Source organism: Cervus canadensis, chromosome 3 (genome assembly GCF_019320065.1).
Source record: "Cervus canadensis isolate Bull #8, Minnesota chromosome 3, ASM1932006v1, whole genome shotgun sequence".
NCBI lineage: Eukaryota > Metazoa > Chordata > Mammalia > Artiodactyla > Cervidae > Cervus > Cervus canadensis.
In genome coordinates, this window is record NC_057388.1 from 66,945,925 (window position 1) to 66,966,268 (window position 20,344).

At 40.5% G+C, this 20,344-nt stretch overlaps 1 non-coding gene and 1 pseudogene across 1 annotated transcript; one reads left to right on the plus strand and one right to left on the minus strand.

Moving 5' to 3' along the window:
• Positions 1–7,024: 7,024 nt before the first annotated feature.
• TRNAY-AUA lies at positions 7,025–7,096 on the plus strand. The gene has a single exon. It is a non-coding gene; the product is annotated as a tRNA-Tyr (tRNA).
• A 9,512-nt stretch (positions 7,097–16,608) lies between these two features.
• LOC122437783 lies at positions 16,609–16,877 on the minus strand (annotated as a pseudogene).
• Between the last annotated feature and the right edge of the window lie 3,467 nt (positions 16,878–20,344).

The window sequence follows — 20,344 nt, forward strand, 5'->3', positions numbered from 1 at the left end:
TAGCTTTCCCCGAATGTGTGGCCCTTAAAGACTACTTATTTAGCAATATAGCACAGTCATGAAAGTAATTCTTATAGCAAGGTATTCTCGGAATATGAAGATGGAGAGGCAGATACCACGGGGAAAGTCATGATTCGAGAGTCAAGAGTTCTGTGTTTGAGTCTTGGCTTTGCCCCTAACTAGACAAATAACCCAGATCAGCCCATTTAACTGTGGTAACTTTCTTATTAAAATTAAGTGCTCAGAAGGTAAAGAAATTAAGATGAGGGCTTCCCTGATGGTTCAGCAATAAAGAATCCTTATGCCAAGGCAAGAGACATGAGTTTGATCCCTGGTCTGGGATGATCCCACATGCTACGGAGCAACTAAGCCCATGCACCACAGCGATGGAGCCTGTGCTCTAGAGCCTGAGAGATGCAACTATTGAGCCCTCCCACCTAGAACCCATGCTTCACAAGAGAAGCCACTGCAAGCCTATGCACTGCAACTAGAGAGCAGCCCCTACTCATCCCACCTAGCGAAAGCCTGCACAGTAATGAAGACCCAACACAGTCAAAATCAATAAATAAAATTATAAAAATGAAGTTAAGCTGAAAGAGTAATATACAGGTACATGATAATGTTAGCGTTAATCTTATTTTTCAATAAGATTTCAATCTTATTTTTCCAATACTCTTATGGATTGGTACTCTCTGGCTACTTTCATCAGCCCATTGTTAAAAGCAACAGATTAAACACACACATTAGGATAACTGGTTAGGAGCCATCATCCATATTTGTACATGTGTTGAGGTCGGGGGGTGGGGGGCAGGATCAGAAAGCCATAAGCAAAGTGACTCTCTGTTTGATAATGTGATTTCAAAAATGATACGCTGACTGTCTAAAAGTGCTTGGATTAGAATATGCCCCACTTCCCCTGCCTCCTTCCTCAGCTGGTCCTTCCAGATGGTATTTGGACATCCCACGTCAGTCTCCAGCAGCTTCCCTCCTGTACAGGGGTGGGGTTAAAGTACCCTCATCCAGCCAGACCCTCTCTCAGGTCAACTGGGGACAGGGAACATGATAAGAGTGAACAACCTTACAGAACAAATCCAGAAAGTAGTATTAATCCAAGAGCAATGGAGATGTCATTTGTGCTTCATATGTGGGATCACAGGAACAAAAGCATTTTTACTGTCACTGAAGCTTTGTTTTCCTAGGCCAGAAAAACTAAGAGAGAACAAGTAGAAATGAATCTTCCAGCTTTCAGTTCTGTTCTTATAAACCCTAGGCGATCACATGCTGCTTCCACTTCCTACCTCCCTTCAGTGCACTGGACAGCCGGCAGACATCCATCTTCCCTGCATGATAATCAGCCAAGTGCCACAGGTGTCCTTCAGACATGATTTTCATCCTTAATCCGGTAGGGTTTTTTTGAGTGTTTCTAGAATTGCATCATGCACTTAGAGACCATGAAAATAGCCTGGAAATCAGAAACAGAACAGGGTTTAATGGATTGATTAATTAAGTGAGTATTTGTTGAGTGCCTTCTATATGTCAAATATAGCTCTGGTCAGTGTGCTGACAAGAGCAGTGGACAAGAGAGTTGATCCCAACACTCCCGGATCTTATATTCTGGCAGGGGTGGGCGTGGGGAAATAGAGAAATACATACACACGTATACACATAAATACACACAACTATACACAGATATTTAACATGAGTTCAGGTATTGATAAGTTATTGCCTGCCTGCTAAGTCACTTCAGTCGTGTCCAACTCTTTGAGACCCTATGAACTGTAGTCCACCAGGCTCTTCTGTCCAATGGATTCTCCAGGCAAGAATACCGGAGTGGGTTGGCATGCCCTTCTCCAGGGCATGAGTCCTTTTGACTCAGGAATCAAACCTGCATCTCTTATGTCTCCTGCATTGGCAGGCAAGTTCTTTACCACTAGAGCCACTTGGGAAGCCCTGGATGAGTTATTAAAATAATAATAATAGCTTTTTCTGCCATATGAGGATACAAGCTGAGGACAGGGTCACGTTTCATCAATCTAAGAAAAAAGATATAAATGAAGCAGGGAGCATTAGAGAGAGGAAGAGAGAAAAAGTAAATCTGTGTAATCCATTTTAAATAAAATGATGTATTGTCAATGTATAAAACCTACATCAAACTAAAAAACTTCTGTGCCATGAAAGAAATAATGAACAAAATGAAAAGACAATATATGGAATGGAAAAAATATTTGCAAATCATATACCTGATAAAAAGTTTACATCCAAAACATATGAAGAATTCATATCCCTCGATGGCAAAAATATACAGTAATAATAATGATAATCCAGTTAAACATGGACAAAGAAACTGAATAGGCAGTTTTCCAAAGAAGATACACAAATGGTCAACAGGTACAGGTAAAGGTGCTCAAAATCATTTATCGTTTATCCTCAGGGAAATGCAAATTAAAACCACAATGAGATATCACCTCATGGCTGTTAGAATGGCTATTATCAAAAAGACAAGAGATAACAAATGCTGGTGAGAATGTGGAGAAAAGGCAATCCTTGTACACTGATGGTGAGGATGGAAGTTGGTGCAGCCACTGTGGAAAACAGTATAGGGTTCCTCAAAAAGTTAAAAACAGAACTACCATATGATCCAGTCATTTCAATTCTGGGTATTTATCTGCAGGAAATGAAATCACTAACTTGAAGAGATACCTGCATCCCACATTCACTGTAGCATCATTTATAACAGCAAAGCCACAGGAACAATCTAAACGTCCACTGACAGATGAATGGACAAAGAAAATGTGATAGATATATATATATATATATATATATACACACATACATATATACAACAACATGGATAGACATGGAAGGCATTATGCTGAGTGAAACAAGTCAGGCGGAGAAAGGTGAATACTGTATGATTTCACTTATATGTGGAATCTAAAAATCCATACTCATAAAGACAGAGAATACATTGGTGGTTGCCAGAGGCCAGGGTGGAGATATTGGGTGAAGACAGTCAAAAGATACAAACTCCCAGTTATAAGATAAATACGTACTAGGACTGTGATGTACATGATGGTGACTATAGTTAACACTGCTGTAGAGTGTACTTGAAAGTTGCTAAGAGAGTAGATCCTAAAAGTTCTCATCACAAAGAAAAAAATCTTTCTCCTATTGGTTTCTATATGTGATGAAAGCTATTAACTAAACTTGTTGTGGCAATCATTTCACAGTATATTCACATATGTAAGTCAAGGCTTCCCAGCTGGCACTAGTGGTAAAGAACCTGCCTGCCAATGCAGGTAGACATAAGAGACACAGGTTCGATCCCTGGGTTGGGAAGATCCCCTGGAGGAGGGCACAGCAACCTACTCCAGTATTCTTGCCTGGAGGATCCCACAGACATAGGTGCCTGGCAAGCTATAGTCCATAGGGTCACAAAGAGTTGGACACAACTGAAGTGACTTTGCATGCACACATATGTTAGTCAAGTCATTGTGCTGTATACCTTAACCTTATAGAGTGCTGTCTGTCAGTTATGGGCTTCCCTGGTGGCTCAGATGGTAAAGAATATGCCTGCAATGCAGGAGAGCCGGGTTCTATCCCTGGGTCGGGAAGATCCCCTGGAGAAGAGAATGGTTACCCACTCCAGTATTCTTGCATGGAGAATTCCATGGACAGAGGAGCCTGGAAGTCTGTGGTGATCCATGGGGTCAACAAAGAGTTGAACATGACTGAGCAACTAACACTTTCACTTTTCACATCAGTTCTATTTCAATTAAACTGAAAAAAAAAAAATAAAGTGAAGAAAGAGGTTAAAGAATGCCTATTTTAGATTAAGTTATCAGGGTAGGTATCTCTGACATTTGAGTTGAGAACTGGGTGAGATGAAAGAGTGACTTTTGAGGTTGTTCTGAGCAGGGCACACAGAACCCATAGGATGGAGGTTCACTTAGTGTGTTTGTGGAATAGCCATGTGGCCAGTGTGACTAAGCAGAAAGTGTGAGGAAAAGAGCACAAGGAGATGGGTGTGAACCCCACCTCCTACAACCAAGTAGTCACAGAAACTTTCTCAATTTATTTAATCTCTAGGAACCACAGATTCCTTGTACTTAATAGGGCTTTTGGTCACAAGTAATATTAATAGTACCCAACCTTGAGCCAGGCTAACTAAGAAAGAGAACTTATAATAAGTATACAAGACTGTCTCCCAGAAAGCAAGATCAGGAAAGAATCTGGGCTTCTGGAAAGAATGAGAATCAGGACCTGGGAATAACAAAACACATCGCCACCTGGAAAACAAGACCCTTACCCTGTCATTCACCTTTATTCCTCCTTCATGCCAGCCTTCACTCTGTTCAACCCAGTTTATCTGCTTCTTCTCTACCTGGACTTCCCACAGCCCCTGCCTTCATTCATTCAACCCCACAGCCAGCTGTCCCATGTCCAGCACTGTTCCTATTCCACACCAGCGCTGACAGAGGGCTCAGCACCATCCAGAAATAGCAGCCTACTTTCTGAAAACGTGAGAGACTCACCCCATTTCACTGAGGAGGTCATACAAAGGCCAGAGCAGGAGTTACCCTGAACATTGCCTGCCAGGTTTTCTAAATCCCCTGTCTGCTCCCGAAGCTTCTCCACAGCCCACTAATCAAGGGTTCTTCTCTTGTGTTCTTACCACAAACCCATTGTCCAATTTCCTCCAGAGCCTCCCCTTCCTCACCCAACTCCAGCCCCAACAGACTACCCATCTCTCAGCCCTTTCTAAGCAGGGGCATTGACTTTCTCCCAGTTTCCACAACTGAATGTGAATTTTCAGACCAACCATCCCAAAGATTCTCTAAGAGCATTAATTGTTTGACTAGTTCCAGCCACTGCTCTCTGAATCCCGATTTCAAACTTCTGTAAGATAATATCTGATCTGCCTGCCTCATGGCGTATGGTCACATCTCTGGCCCAGTCAGTGGCTGCCAGAGAAGTTACCTTTGTGGGTGGGGGAATTTGACAGGACAATTCCTAGAGAAGGCCGTGCTCCTTAGGAGATGTATAGATATGCCAAAAGTGCCCATTATATTCCTCATGTGTAAAATGGAATCAATAATACATTCCTTTCGGGGTGGTTGGGCTAGTTAGACAAAATTACCTGTGAAAGGGGCATCCCGTGGTATCTTGTGCTTAGGAAATGTGACATTCCTCCTTTTCTTAAGAAACAAACCAACAAATTGCAAAAAACCTCTTTTTTTATTTTCCAAAATAATCCCAGCTTCACTATACTTCCCAGTTCTGGATTGTTAGGTATAAATTGTTCACCCGAAAAATATAGTCCCGGTAGGTATATTTAACCTGTAAAAAAATTTGTTAAGCAGGAATATTTAGGTCTTGTCCCATCCCTCATGCCTTCCTCCCTCCTGGCATGTCAGTTTTGGTGTTGTCTGATGGGATCGTTCCCTTGCATCTCTGCCCCTACTCCAGAGTCCTATACTATAGATTGGAGGCAAGCTGTTGGAAAGAACAAAGAAGCAAGGATGAGAACTAACTTTGAAAAGGGAGAGATAAGAGTAAGCTATAGGAAGAGAGGCTTTCTGGCAGATTTTTGAGATGGTAGGGGATGAAGAGAACTGGGGAAAGAGCATTGGAGACAGGTCAACATAGGCTGTGTCAGATCCTCTTTAATGATATCTGAGAATGCCAGCAAGACTCTGATTACTCATATTCTAATTACTCTCAAGCGCTAGAATCAGTCTGCAATTCCCTGATGAGGCAGAGCCAGGTGGATGCCTGGGTTTTATTTTGCCTACACATAGATAGAATAAACCTTTTCTCCAGGAAATTACCATATTTGAGGGATGCAAGGCTTAAATACTTGAACTAAGAAGGCATGAAATGATTCGAACATAGACAGTATACAGAAATGTACAGAACCAAGGATAAACATGACTTAAGCTTTATCTACGGTAATGGAGGCAATTAAGATTCACAAAACCTCCAGCCTACTGCTGTTTCCTGGGCATGAAGGATATTTACAAAAATTAAGAAAACTCCTTTGACATTTAGACATATAATCCATTCTGTGTAAAAAGCACATTTCCTCAAGGGAGTTTCTAAGTAATAATTTTGCTTTTCCACTGTGCAAACAGGAGTCTTTATTGATGGAGTGTTCAGTGTAAGAAAGCCTTCCACATCAGCGATGCACCCTTTCACGAACCATCTTTGATGAATAATTAAACAGGGACTAAAGACTTCCTGTATCATCGTTAATCAGCAGACAGGAGCACATTCAGGAAACGTGAATCAAATTGAAAATGTGCACCTAAACTCCTATAAATAAGATAATATGCACTTTTCAAAATTTTGAATATAAAAGTAGTATATACTATGGAACACTATGTAGAAAAGAATTAGATAGGTCTAGATATATTGTCAGGCTCACATACTTGTTATTTAGCATTTTGATTTTTTTTAAAGAAAGCATTTTAAAGAGCAATATGTAAAAGAGATCCAGAGTCACACACATAAAAGCCTAGAGAGGCCAGTTCAGTTCAGTTCAGTTCAGTCGCTCAGTCATGTCCAACTCGTTGCGACCCCAGGAGAGGCCAAGCAGGTGTCAAGTCTTAAGGGCCAGGCAGGTGTATGACAATAGGTACTAAGCTATTTATGTTGTAGAAAAACACAACTTGTGCAACTATGCAACATTTTAAATCATTGTGTAAGTTAAACAAGACACTCAACTGGGAGTATCCAGCTTCCTTAACTGTGTTCGTAAGCAAACTTAAAAAAATCTCTGTGCTTGTGTATTTCTTTACACATGTATGCATGTTTGTAAATACAGAATAAAATACCTGTAAAGTGACATATACAAAATTTTCTTGGTGCTTATCTTTGAGAAATCAAACTTGGAGAAGAATTGGTGAGATAATATGTTAAAGGATACTTTTTATGTTTTTCTCTGATTTCTCTATTGTTTGACTTTTACAGTGGGGATGTGGTCATGTATTAATGAGTAATTATGTTTTATAAGCATAAGAATTCCCTGGTGGCTCAGATGGTAAAGCATCTGCCTATAATGCGGGAGACCCAGGTTCAATCCCTGGGTTGGGAAGATCTCCTGGAGAAGGCAATGGCACCCCACTCCAGTACTCTTGCCTGGAAAACACCATGGACGGAGGAGCCTGGTAGGCTACAGTTCATGGGGTCACAAAGAGTCGGACATGACTGAGCGACTTCACTTTCACTTTCTTTTCACGCTTTATAAAAATTAAAAAGTAATTCTTAAAGAGTAGAAAAAAATGTGGAAAAGAATGAAATGATAACAGACTCACCCGTAATCTCATAAACTCAGATGTAACTATTGATCACTGTCTTAGTCTACCTGGACTGCTGTAACAAGTTAGCACAGAACTTGTTGCTGAACCCAGTACATTTGCCCAACACACAGCGAAACACTGAGACACTGAGCTTTACAGCTCAGAGTTTATTCACGAGGAGCCAGATGAGGAGAAAGGAGAACAAGTATCAGATCCATCTCCCCAAAGCTGAGAGGATTCAGATATTTTAGGGATAAACAGGTGGTCTTGGGCTGGGAAAGGTGATCAGAGGCAGGAAAAAGATGAGGGAATTGGTGTTCTGAGCAGGTGCATCTGGGTCACATGCTTCTGCATACTCAAAATAGAGGCTTAATGTGATCTGAGAGTGGAGTTTTTTGGTCCTCTGACATCGGAAGGCCATTCACTGGACATCTGCTCTGGCCCAGATTTGGAGTGGGTGGTCCCAACCTGTACTTAGCTGGCTGGCACTGGGCAGGAACAGACTCCAAGTTCCTATAAAACCAATGGGCGGCATGAAGCTGGGAAAGTATGTGATTAAAGAGTGGAAAGGAAAGAAGGAAAGAAAAATAAATGAACTTAATCAATGAAGGTAGTTTATAAGCAAAGGGATTTTAACAAGCTGTTACTTTGTTATTCTGTAAGACAAGCTCAGGAATTGCTATTATCAGCTTCTGTTAACTCCATGGGGCATGGTTTCAGACTGGGTGGCTTCAACAACAAGCATTTATTTTACATAGTCCTGGAGGCCAGGAAATCCAAGATCAGGATGCCAGGTTGGTCCAATTCTGGTAAGGTATCTCTTCATGGCTCGTCATTGGCCACCTTCTTACTGTATCCTGGCATGATAGAGAGAGCTCTCATATGTCTTCTAGGGGCACTAATCTCACCATAAGAGTTCCTACCCGCCCCCGCCCTCCACCCACTGTGTGCTCTTCTGGGCTTAATTACCTCCAAAAAGTCACCTCCAAACATCATCACACTGGGGTTTAGGACTTTGACATGAATTGGGATGGATGTAGAGTGAGAGAGGAGTGGGCCTAAACATTCAACCCGTAATAGTCATATTTTGGCATATTTCCTTTGTCTTTTTTTCTAAACATATTTAAAATAGTCGGGGTTGTGTTATATATACATAGTTTATTATACATAGCTTTGTATACTGTCGCACATGTTTTCCTCATCATCTTTTGGAGTGAATTATTACCTTAAGATAGATTCATGTAGGTGGAATTAATGGATTGAACCACATGGACTTTTAAATATTTTTATGCATATTACTAATTTGCTTTCCAGGAAGGCTGGATCAGTTTACAGTTCTGCCAACAGTATATGAAAGCATCTGTTTTACTGTACTCTTGCCAATACTGAGAATCATCAACTTGAAAATCATTTTTAGAAAGTCATCTTATTGTTACTTTTAAACCTCTTATTGAAGCATAAAGATACACACAGGGAAGTTTCTGATTATCTCTAAGCAAACACACCTGAGTCAGCATTCACAACAAGAATGAAAACAAATTCGCCATCTTCAGGATCCCCCTCATCCTCCTCCCAGTCATTGTTACCACAAAAGTAACCACCCATCTGACTTCTAAGAGCAATAGGCTAGTCCAGCTTTATTTTCTCATTTTGGTGTAGTGTTCCATTTTATAAATGCAGCATATCACAATATACTTGTTCATTGTGCTATTAATGGACATTTGGATAGTTTTCAGCTGTGGATTTTAAGCATAACCATACATTTCTTTTTTTTTTTTTTCCTCATACATTTCTTTTGGTGATAATGAGTATGCATTTTTGTATAGCACCTTACAAGTGGAATTGCTGGACCGTGGTGTATGCCTGTATTCAGCCTCAGTACTGCCAGACAGTAATTTCTAAAATGATATCAATTTAGATTCTTACAATGAGTGTCTAAGAGTTTGTTTCCCCAATTTGGGTTAACACTTGATAATGTCAGTCTTTTTCATTTTAACAAGCTGGCCAAGCTGTATATTGATGTATCATTGTTACCTCTATTTGCATTTCTTGGTGACTGATGAGGTTGAACAGCTTTTTAAATGTTTACTGGCCATTTGGAGATACTGTCTCTTGTAAGTAGACTGAGTGTTTTGCTAATTTTCAGATGAAGTTGTCTTTCTCTCATTGAATTGTATAAGAAATTTTTATATTCTAGATTTGAGTCCTTTGTCAGATATCAAATATCTTCTCTTACTCTTTGGGTTGTCTTCTTACTGTTTAGTGGTGTTTTGATGAACAAAACACATGTTTTAACAAACTCCAGTTTATCCATTATTTCCCTTTATAGTTAATGCTTGTTTTGTCCTTTTAAAGAAAATTTGTCTACACCAAGGTCCTGAACATAATTTCCTCATGTTAAATTTACATTTTCTAATGCTCAGTGAGGTTGATTTTTCTTCTATTTAAGACAAAGTTCTTTTGGTGCTTGGTATCTAATTGTTCAGCCTTTAAATTTTCAGTTCATTTCAGTTCAGTCATTCAGTCATGCCCGACTGTTTGCGACCCCATGAACCCCAGCATGCCAGGCCTGTCTGTCCATCACCAACTCCTGGAGTCCACCCAAACTCATGTCCATTGAGTCGGTGATGCCATCCAACCATCTCATTCTCTGTCGTCCCCTTCTCCTCCCGCCTTCAATCTTTCCCAGCATCAGGGTCTTTTCAAATGAGTCAGCTCTTCACATCAGGCGGCCAAAGGATTGGAGTTTCATCTTCAACATCAGTCCCTCCAACGAACACCCAGGACTGATCTCCTTTAGGATGGACTGGTTGGATCTCCTTGCAGTCCAAGGGACTCCCAAGAGTCTTCTCCAACACCACAGTTCAAAAGCATCAATTATTCTGCGCTCAGCTTTCTTTATAGTTCAACTCTCACATCCATACATGACTACTGGAAAAACCATAGCCTTGACTAGATGGACCTTTGTTGACAAAGTAATGTCTCTGCTTTTTAATATGCTGTCTAGGTTGGCCATAACTTTCCTTCCAAGGAGCAAGCGTCTTTTAATTTCATGGCTGCAATCACCATCTGCAGTGATTTTGGAGCCCAGAAAAATAAAGTCTGTCACTGTTTCCCCTCTTTCCCCATCTATTTGCCATGAAGGGATGGGTCCGAATGCCATGATCTTAGTTTTCTGAATGTTGAGCTTTAAGCCAACTTTTTCACTCTCCTCTTTCACTTTCAACAAGAGGCTCTTTAGTTCTTCTTCACTTTCTGCCACAAGGGTGGTGTCATCTGCATATCTGAGGTTATTGATATTTCTCCCGGCAACCTTGATTCTAGCTTGTACTTCATCCAGCCCAGCATTTCTCATGATGTACTCTGCATATAAGTTAAATAAGCAGGGTGACAACATACAGCCTTGACGTACTCCTTTTCCTATTTGGAACCAGTCTGTTGTTCCAGTTCTAACTGTTTTTTCCTGACCAGCATACAGGTCTCTCAAGAGGCAGGTCAGGTGGTCTGATATTCCCATCTCTTTCAGAATTTTCCAGTTTATTGTGACCCACACTGTCAAAGGCTTTGGCATAGTCAATAAAGCAGAAATAGATGTTTTTCTGGAACTCTCTTGCTTTTGTGATGATCCAGAGGATGTTGGCAATTTGATCTCTGGTTCCTCTGCCTTTTCTAAAACCAGCTTGAACATTTGGAAGTTCATGGTTCACGTATTGCTGAACTCTGGCTTGGAGAATTTTGAGCGTCACTTTACTAGCGTGTGAGATGAGTGCAATTGTGCGGTAGTTTGAGGATTCTTTGGCATTGCCTTTCTTAACAATTGGAATGAAAACTGACCTTTTCCAGCTCTGTGGCCACTGCTGAGTTTTCCAAATTTGCTGACATATTGAATGCAGCACTTTCACAGCATCATCTTTTAGGATTTGAAATAGCCCCTTTAAATTTTACATGTTGCATTTTTGGTTCTAGATATTTTTTATAACTTTGTTAGCCTTGTGATTTATTTTTAATATATTTTAAGATATCAAAATCATATTTTATTTTGTAATTTTTTCCCATGTAAGTTCAAAAAGTCTTATTCTGTTGGGAAAAATAAATCTTCTAATTTTTATGGTGCTTTGCTGTTATTTTGTTTTATTTACATTTAGCCCTTTGATTCACACAGGGTTTATTTGGATAATATTGTGAAGTGCAAGTCTAAATTGATTTATTTCTCCCTAATACCAAGTCAATTTTCTTTTTATTAACTGAATGATTCTTCTCTAAGTGACTTGTAATGCTTCCTTTATAATGAGTTGAGTTAGTATATATACTTAGATTTGCTTTTGACTTAGATTTGCTTTTTTTTTTTTTTAGATTTGCTTTTGACTACACTAGTCTGTTTACTCTTCTGGATACATTTTAGGATGTTTATTTATTTATTTTTTTGGTTTTGAAAAAGTCCTTTAAGATTCTAGATTAGAATACTTTAAGTTAACTTGTGAAGAACTCTTTTTTTTTCCCCAGTAGTCTTAGCTACCAGAATGTATTTTTATACTTCATTACTTATTCAAAACTTACTCTATCTGAAGATACATATACATATATATAGCTCCATATTATATTTATCTCTATATTTTATCTATATACATATATCTATGTAAATAGACTTCACAATAATGAAAATTTGGATATTATTTGATTGAAGATTGGCTCCTGACCCATCCTGTTGTCAGATGGCAGCATACTTGTTAGGGGAAGCACGCTGATTGAAACCGCCCACCCTGGCCAGGCACCATAGTAACTATTTGCATGAGTTGTTTTATGACAGGAGGTCCTGATAAGGAATATGGGACTAATGAGCCACCACCAAAGGGAAGAGTTGGGGAAAGGTTGAAAGATGACACCGTGTGTCCGTCCACTTCCCAGAATCCCTCTCGCTAGCATCCATCCTGGCTGAGCGATGTGTGCGCCACCAGGAAAGACTCTGAATTAGAATGATTGGCCAAAGACCACCCGGAAACTAATCCCATCACCATAAAACTTGAGACAGCGAGTCACGTGGCAGAGCAGTTCTCCTGGGTTCCCTTACCTCCTGCTCTCCACCCGGGTGCCCTTCCCAGTAAAATCTCTTGCTTTGTCAGCACATGTGTCTCCTCGGACAATTCATTTCCAAGTGTTAGACAAGAGCCCAGTTTCGGGCCCTGGAAGGGATCCCCCTTCCTGCAATATACTGATAGTTTAAGTTAAGGAGGGGACTCAGAAAAAGGGAGTTGGCCACATCAGAAAGACCAACCATACAATTAGAAGGCTGGGGCTTTGTGCCCTGAAGCCCTGATTTCAAGCCCATCTCTGCTCCTTACTGGGCAAGCTTGGGCTTGCTCACTGATGATAAATTTCCTTATCATCAAAATGGGAGTAATGGCAGAAATGGCAGTGTTCTAGCACGAAACCAATGACACATTTAAAACAGATACTTTTTAGGTTAGTAAAAATTAGTAGAAGAGTTTAGTAAAATTTAATAGAAGAACCATTTACAAAGCTGTGGACTGTTATGCCTGATGTCCGAATCCCTGAGCGGGAAGAGAGAAGGCTTCCAAGACAATGCAACTCGCAAAAAGGGAAGTTTATTACTGACTCTAGCCAGGGCTCCTGCCGCATCCAACGCAGTGGTGCGGGGTCAGAGAGCCCCGAGCCCTAGCTGTTACACCAATTTATAGGGTGAACATAAGCAGTTGGTAGCTGGCTTAAGCGGATTGGTTACATGTTTGCAAAGCAATTTTATTGGTTCAAACTTTCGCAGGCTTTTGTTCAAACTTAGGAGTTCGCGGGCTTTTCAGCTTTCCCTAGATATGTTCCCTTTGTTCCCTTTTGGGCGCCTGTTGATTGGCTGGCTCCAGGCGGCCTGATGGGGGTAGGGAATTTACCATTTCAGGGGAAACGGAAACTTAGGTCCGGGCCGCCTGTCATAGTGTCAGCCCTGGCAGCCTCACATGGACAAGGTGTAAGGAAGCCACGGGGATAGTGCAGTATCACAAGATAGAAACAGTGAGGTCATTTCCACCCCTAGACTTGACAAGAGGGACAGAGTCAATTGCCAGAACTCAGAAGTCAGTCACGTCAAAAGACGAACCTGACAGGAATAGCCCCTTGGGTGGACCCTGATGTGACTGTGTAGGTGGGAAGCTAGGGAACAAGTAACCTGGGCTCACACACCTCCTCCCTCTCACCTTCTGCAGGGTCTTCCCACTTGATGAACCCACCTGAATCCTGAGGGCAAGAGAGCCCTTTTAATGAGGTCCAGTGGTTCTGGGACTTGGGCTTACATCAGAATCACCTGCAGGTATTGTTGAAATGCAGATTTCTGATTCAGTGATGGGAAAGGGGGTTGGATTTTCCATTTCTAACTCCTTCCCAGGTGATGCTGATCCAACTGGTCTTGGGACCACATGTGGAGAACCACTTATATAGTCCTGGGCACAGAGGAAGGTGGAGAACAGTGGGTAGGGGCTCTGAAAAGACGAGCAGAGGGTATCTGGCCCCGTCTCCTTAGCAGTTAGAGGATTCCGTGGGTGTATATTTTAGTGCATGTCACGCTGCAGTTTATCAGCAAATGTCCCATTTCCTTGAGTGCTCTTTGACTCACTTGACTTTTTGGCTTCCACCAACTGCTATGTTCAGATCTCCAAGACATGAAAGAGGAGTTCTCAGAATCCTGACTCTGAACTTGGTCACAGCATCTGTTTTCTGCAGCTTCCCCCAAGCTCAGAGTTTTCTTATGCCAGCCTCAAACTGTGCAGATTCTGACCCTGGGACTTGTTCTTCCCTGTAAGAGCATTGCTTTGAGCCTGAGGTGCGGACACTGTCTTTGATTCTTAAGCATTTAAAAAAATTTTTATTGGAGTATACAGTATTTAATTTACAATGTTGTGTTAGTTTCAGGTATACTTGATCTTTCATTTTTTATTTATATTTTGTCCAAATTTATGACCCGAATACTTCAGAAATTTTTCTTTTGAAAAAAGTCATTCTCAGTATGGATATTTTCTTTTTTAAATCTCTAAATAGTTAAACAAATGCTTACTGTATGACTTTTTTGGAGAGATAAAAAAAAATGTTTGCATCTCAGTGGAAAATATGCATTGACTACTGCATACCCTTTTGAGTTATCAGATTATAGCCCTGTTCATTTTCTTTGAGCTGTTTTTACAACTCTTTCTAAATTATAGGTAACTGATATGTAAATTTCATCTTGTCAGGTGGTGATTTTAATTGACTTCCTCCCCGCTGTGGAAAAACAAGCTTTGTCTCTGCAGTTAAGTGACATAATAAATGTTTTTTTTATTGTGTAAATTGGGTTTTCTGTTACTTAGAGCCAAGACCCTCCTGACTGACAGATCCCTTATAAGTGGGGGTCAATAATCCTTCCTGCCTGCCCCACAGAGTTGCCCTATCAAAGCACTTTAAAAGGTGTTTGAAAAAAAAAAATGAAATAAATAAATAAATAAAAGGTGTTTGAAAGACTTCAGTGGTGGTCCAGAGGCTAAGACTCTGTGCTCCCAATGCAGAGGGCCTGGGTTTTGATCCCTGGTCAGGGAACTAGATCCCACATGTACAACTAAGACCTGACACTGCCAAATAGACATTTTTTTAAAAAAGGTGTTTAAGGATACATGTGGGAGGTATGATGCATACCTAGATGGCTGGAGGCTTGATAGCCTCTTCTTTGAGTCCAAAAATTGGAAAGGAAATTATTTCTCATACACTCCCTCTAGGCTTCATCATAGCTGCGGTTCTTGCTTTTGATACTATTACTGAGCCATGTCAGCCTGCCTGACACACACTGAGCCAATCACTGAGACACGGAGTTTTCCAGCCCAGAAAGTTTATACACAAGGAAGCCAAGTGAGGAGACAGGAGAGCAAACCTCAGATCTGCCTCCTCAAAGGTGAGGAGGTTGGGGCATGTGGGGGATAAGCAGGTGATCTTTGCAATAAATGAGAAAGTGGCTAGTGGAATTTAGGGAAAATGGTCAAGGAGAAAGACCATTAGTGAATGCGATGTTAAAAACACAGTGAGCAAAAAAAAAAAAAAAACCCAAAAAAAACCACAGTGAGCAATACTACAAGGTTTAATGATTGGCAGTTGTGTTAGTAAAGAAAAAATGTTACCTGCTATTCCAATTCTGTGAGGGTCAAACCATCAGCTGCTGGAGTTGTCCACTGACAATGTACTCTAAGGGGAATGCATGATGGAGAAAAACAGCAAACATTCTATGCTTCAGATATACTGGCCCTTAGGTAGTTGAGATGAATATCTAAGGAAAAATTTCAAGTGACTCCAGATTGTTCCACCTTCTCATACATAGAAAAGCACTAAAGTCATTCATCTGAGATATGTGTTCTTTGTGATTAGCAATGCTCTTTTGATCTTTGACTACATGTTTTTTCCCAACAGAAAAGTTCATATATATATTCTGGCTCTTCTCTTACCTCTCAGAGTTGCTCAAAGCTATCTGAGAGGTTGTCTCTCAGACTATTGTCCTCTGTAAGGTCCCAAATAAAACTTAACTCACAATTTTTCCGTTGTGTGATTTTCTTTCAGTCAACACATTTCATTATCTGTATGTCATTTGTCATTACTGGTGTATTATTTGTTTTAGTCCTGTAGGTGCTTGAGTTTTAGCTCATTGTAGAACTGTGCTGATTTCTAGCAAAGTGTCTAAGAGTCTTCTGTCATCTCTAAAGGATGTTAGTTTGGGCAAACTTGTAGCACATAAACAAGTGATTTTTTAAAAAATAAATGCTCTTTGATGATTACAGCTGCTGTAGAACCTCTCTTTACTGACACTTTCTTCCCAAAAAATATTACAGGCACTTGAAAATTAAATTTAATGTTTTTTAAAGTTAAAAAATTAACTTTAATTTTTCTAAATTTTTCTTGTTTATCTAAGCATGTTCTAAAAATTGGGTTTGAGTTAAGCCTTTATTAACACTTAGTTTTCAAGCTATTTCACCTCACTCTTCTAGCCACTTTTATTAAGTAGACAGAACGGAGGAGACATCTTCATTAAAAAGCAATCTTCAAGGTTTGAAATCGTGTGACCAAAGTCAGTTATAAAAGTCAGAAGGGGCCAGGTTCAGTGAGCTCATCTTTGCTGTGGTTTTTTTTTTGTTTGTTTACTTTTGTTTTTATTGTTCTTGCCATGCCGGGGGGTGGGGGTGGGGTGGGGTGTGTTTAATTTCATTAATCATACAAATAATTTTCTATAATATCCCAGGGCAAACCACAGAATTTGGCAGTCTTAATGGTGGGTCCCCTCAAAGACTCATGGGCCAGTGGCATCAGCATGGAGTGCCTGGGGTTCACAGTGCAGCGTGTGGCTCATGTCTACCTTGCAGGTGGCTCTTCCTCCACATCACAACTAGGGTCTCCAAGATGATGGGGTCAAGGACCCTCCAGGTTCTTAGGAAATCTCCCTCCTTTGCTTCTCCTGCTCAGTGGTCTCCTTAGTTGGCAGGGTGTCCTCCTGTACCTCTGTCTTCTTCAGCTCGGCCTTATCAAAGTGGGGATTTCCTCCAAGTCTAGCTTATCTGCCATTTTCTTAAAGCATTCTGAGAAGTTCCACTCCAAGCTCATAGTCCCAGGGCTCCTATTCACATTGCTGCAGCTAGAGACTTGAATTTGGTGTTAAATCATTTTAAAAAGCTGTTTCAGACTTCTTATATCTTCTGTTCCTGAGCACAAACATGCTCTAGCCAACCAACAAGTCTATGGATTTATTATGCTTTAGGTTTTTTTTTTAAGATCTATTTTTAAAAGGTAAATATGTATTCACTCTTGTTCTGATTTTCGGATAATATAGGTATATTTGCTATTGATAAGAGGGTCTAATTTCCTCTCCCTCTTCTATTGTATATTTAAAAACCAGCTGTTTAAAACCAGTTGTTCTCAATGCTGACTCCAGATCAGAATCCGTAATGTAATCAAAATATAGTGACTATAAAGTTATTAACAATTTCTTTCTTTTTATTCATACTAAGTTTTTGAAATCCAGCATATATTTTATTCTTAAAGTATCTAGACTCAGACCAGCTGCATTTTAAGCATTCAATAGCCCTATGTGTCTAGTGTGATCACATCAGACACGGAGATCTAGACCTAAAGACTTCACATAATTTTAAGAAAATGAAGATGTAGGTGAACAGTAAAAGCATGCAGAGTCTCATCTTGTTCTCAGGGTTGGGTAGTCAGCAAAATACAGATCATGACAAAAAGGTCACTTAGGCAAGGCGAATATGATGTATAAGTTCTAAACACTGGAGCCTTAGTTTTCTCAACTGTCAAATGAGAATAACAGTGTATGTGCTTGACATAATATCATGAAATAATTATCTATAAATATGGGCCCAGGGAAACTTGGTAGTTTGTCCAGAGTTAGAGCTGTATTTGATGTCTAAATGAGAATTTTATACCTTATGTTCACAAAATCTTGCTCAAGATAAGAAATTAGCATTGTATGTTTGAAGACAGAAAAAGCAATGGATATGTCCATATATGTCCACGAACAACAAAAAAAAAGACAGGACCTTCAGTGTTTATGTTAAGGAGGCTGTCATTTTGTGTTAAAGAGACCCATTTGAGAAGATGCTCCTAGCTAGAGCACTTTAGTTGCATGTTTTGGCAACAGTAGGGAGTGGTGTTGTGACTCTAAAACACTCTGTGATTCTGAAAAGCAGAATCAGGGCTTTTGTTCCTGGAAAAGTGATGTTAGATTGTTTGTCCATTTACATCCAGTAAGACTATTATCCACTGATTGCAATGCATTACAACCCCCTGGAGATATTTGGGCATCATTTCTATTACATTTTTGGCTCCTGGCTACCACTTTTTTTTTTGACACCAGATTTTGCTTTATCCAGATGAGCAAATTGTTGCCAATGGATGTACATTATTCTGATCAGTTCTTAGGAAGGAGGCCTCACTGAACTTCAGGGTCTATCTCTTCGGCATATAGTAAGAGCTTCTCAAGTGTTTTAGATATTTATCCTGTGCCATGGGTTTTATTCCCCCCATTTTTCATGTGGGAAGATCGAGTGAAGTTCAGAGGGGTTAAGCTCAAGGCCATATATTTAGTTGATGACGCAACTAGTGTTTAAATCAAGGTTTCTCAACTTCAGCAATATTGATGTTTTGGACCAAATAATTGTTTGTTGTGGGGGCTGATCTGTGCTCCCACAACTCCTTAACTGCCGAAAGCAACGCCCTGTGCCTACAGCATCTGTGCAAACTGTGTGGTCTACGCCAAGCGCCTGCTTTCCTCTTGGGACTCTAGAGTTTAGTACATGCCACCCAGAGGGTGTCTAGGGAACCCAATCCTAATAAAATCCCTGGACACTTAGCCCTCTTGGTTGGCAGCACTTCACACGTGCTGTCGACATAACACGTTTTGCTGGAGAAATTAAGCATGTCCTGTCCTGTGTGACTTCATGGGGATAGGACTCAGAAGCTCAGGCCAGGCTTCCTCCAGATGTCACCCCGCATGCCTTTTCTCTTTGCCGGTTTTGCTTTGTATCCTTTGGCTGGAGCACACCATCGCCCTGAGTAAAATTGTGTGCTGAGTCCCGTGCTAGCGAATCCTCCAGCATAGAGGTGGCCTTAGGGGCACCTTGACACAGAAGAACAGCTGTTAGCAGAAATATAAGACTCTTTAAGTGAAATGTTTACAAAAACTTGATGCTGGATGTCGTTGCAACTTTTAAATCATTCAGTTAATTACTATCAAATATAATTTATTATATAAAAATTAGTGTTCTAAATTACAAGCAGGAAAAAGCCATCAAACAAGTGGGAGGCCCTTTCCTTTTTGTAGGAGACTCTCATAAGAAAAGCACAAGCGAGCTGGAAGCAGGGACCAGCTAGTTGATACTGGTTAGAAAAGCAGTTTTCTTCTAAACCACGAAGAGGCATCCAGTCTCAGATCATCACTTGAAAAATTCAAATTTCTTTCAAAGATTCAGATGAAGCCCTTCTTTAACTGGAGCAACAGGCACTACAGAAATACCATATACAAATGTTATCCAAAGCTTGGAGGCAATCCCAGGAGAAAACTCTTGGATGTCATTTTAGAGAACAAAAACGCACTTTAAGAAAGGGAAACAAAAATGAATAATGAGTATGCAGGAAGCTAAGGATGACTGTCCTCAGGGACAGTTCTGCTGAATCAAAGGTTTGCTGAATCTTTGATTTCTAATAAGTGGTTCTCCGAGATTGCTTAGAAGTGAGTCTCTTCTTGTCCACTCTAAGTGTTTCAGAAGTTGAAACTCTGTGCCAACCTCAGGAATATCTCAGTGCATTTCTTAACCAATTAGCTCATTCTCAGGGCCCCCAGGATATATCTAGGAGCCAACTGATCTGGGGTCAGCTGTGCTAATGAAAGGTCCAAGCTCCTCCCGTGTCCCCTCGCCTGTGGCAGAGCCCACCCTGTATAGAACTTGGCAGCTTCAGGCATTGAGTAGTGCTCTGTGTCCATCTCTGGGAATGACAACTCCAGAATGGTTTTGGCTTTCATGTGACTCAGTAGCTTTCACTAAGGAACAGCAGACAACCGACTGCAGTTGCAATACCTGAGAGGGCAGATCCAGTTGCAAATGAATGGAAATGCATTATTGATAGCATTCCACAGCCTGGCCTGAGGAAGCAGGGGCCAGTGGGAGATAGAGGAACCATCGTGACCTTCAAGCTGTGTACAACATGAAGTGTGCATACAAGGAACCTATCCAGAAGTGTGAACTGTGTATTGGAGGATCAGTTATCTAATAATCCCAACTTTCTGGAAGCCAGAAATAAACACAAAAGGTTTCTGCTCAGTTAAAAAAAAATGTCACAAAGCCTATAGGCTTTCTTTCCTCTTAGCACTGCTGCTTTCATCCTTGTCTAGAGTACATTTATTCTTACTTTACCAAAAAAGACCCTGTCTTCAGCTGCCACTAAAACTGCTCTCAGTGGACATCAATGCCTTCCTTGGGAAAATAACGTTCTTTCAAGAATGGGTTCTCTAGGCAGCA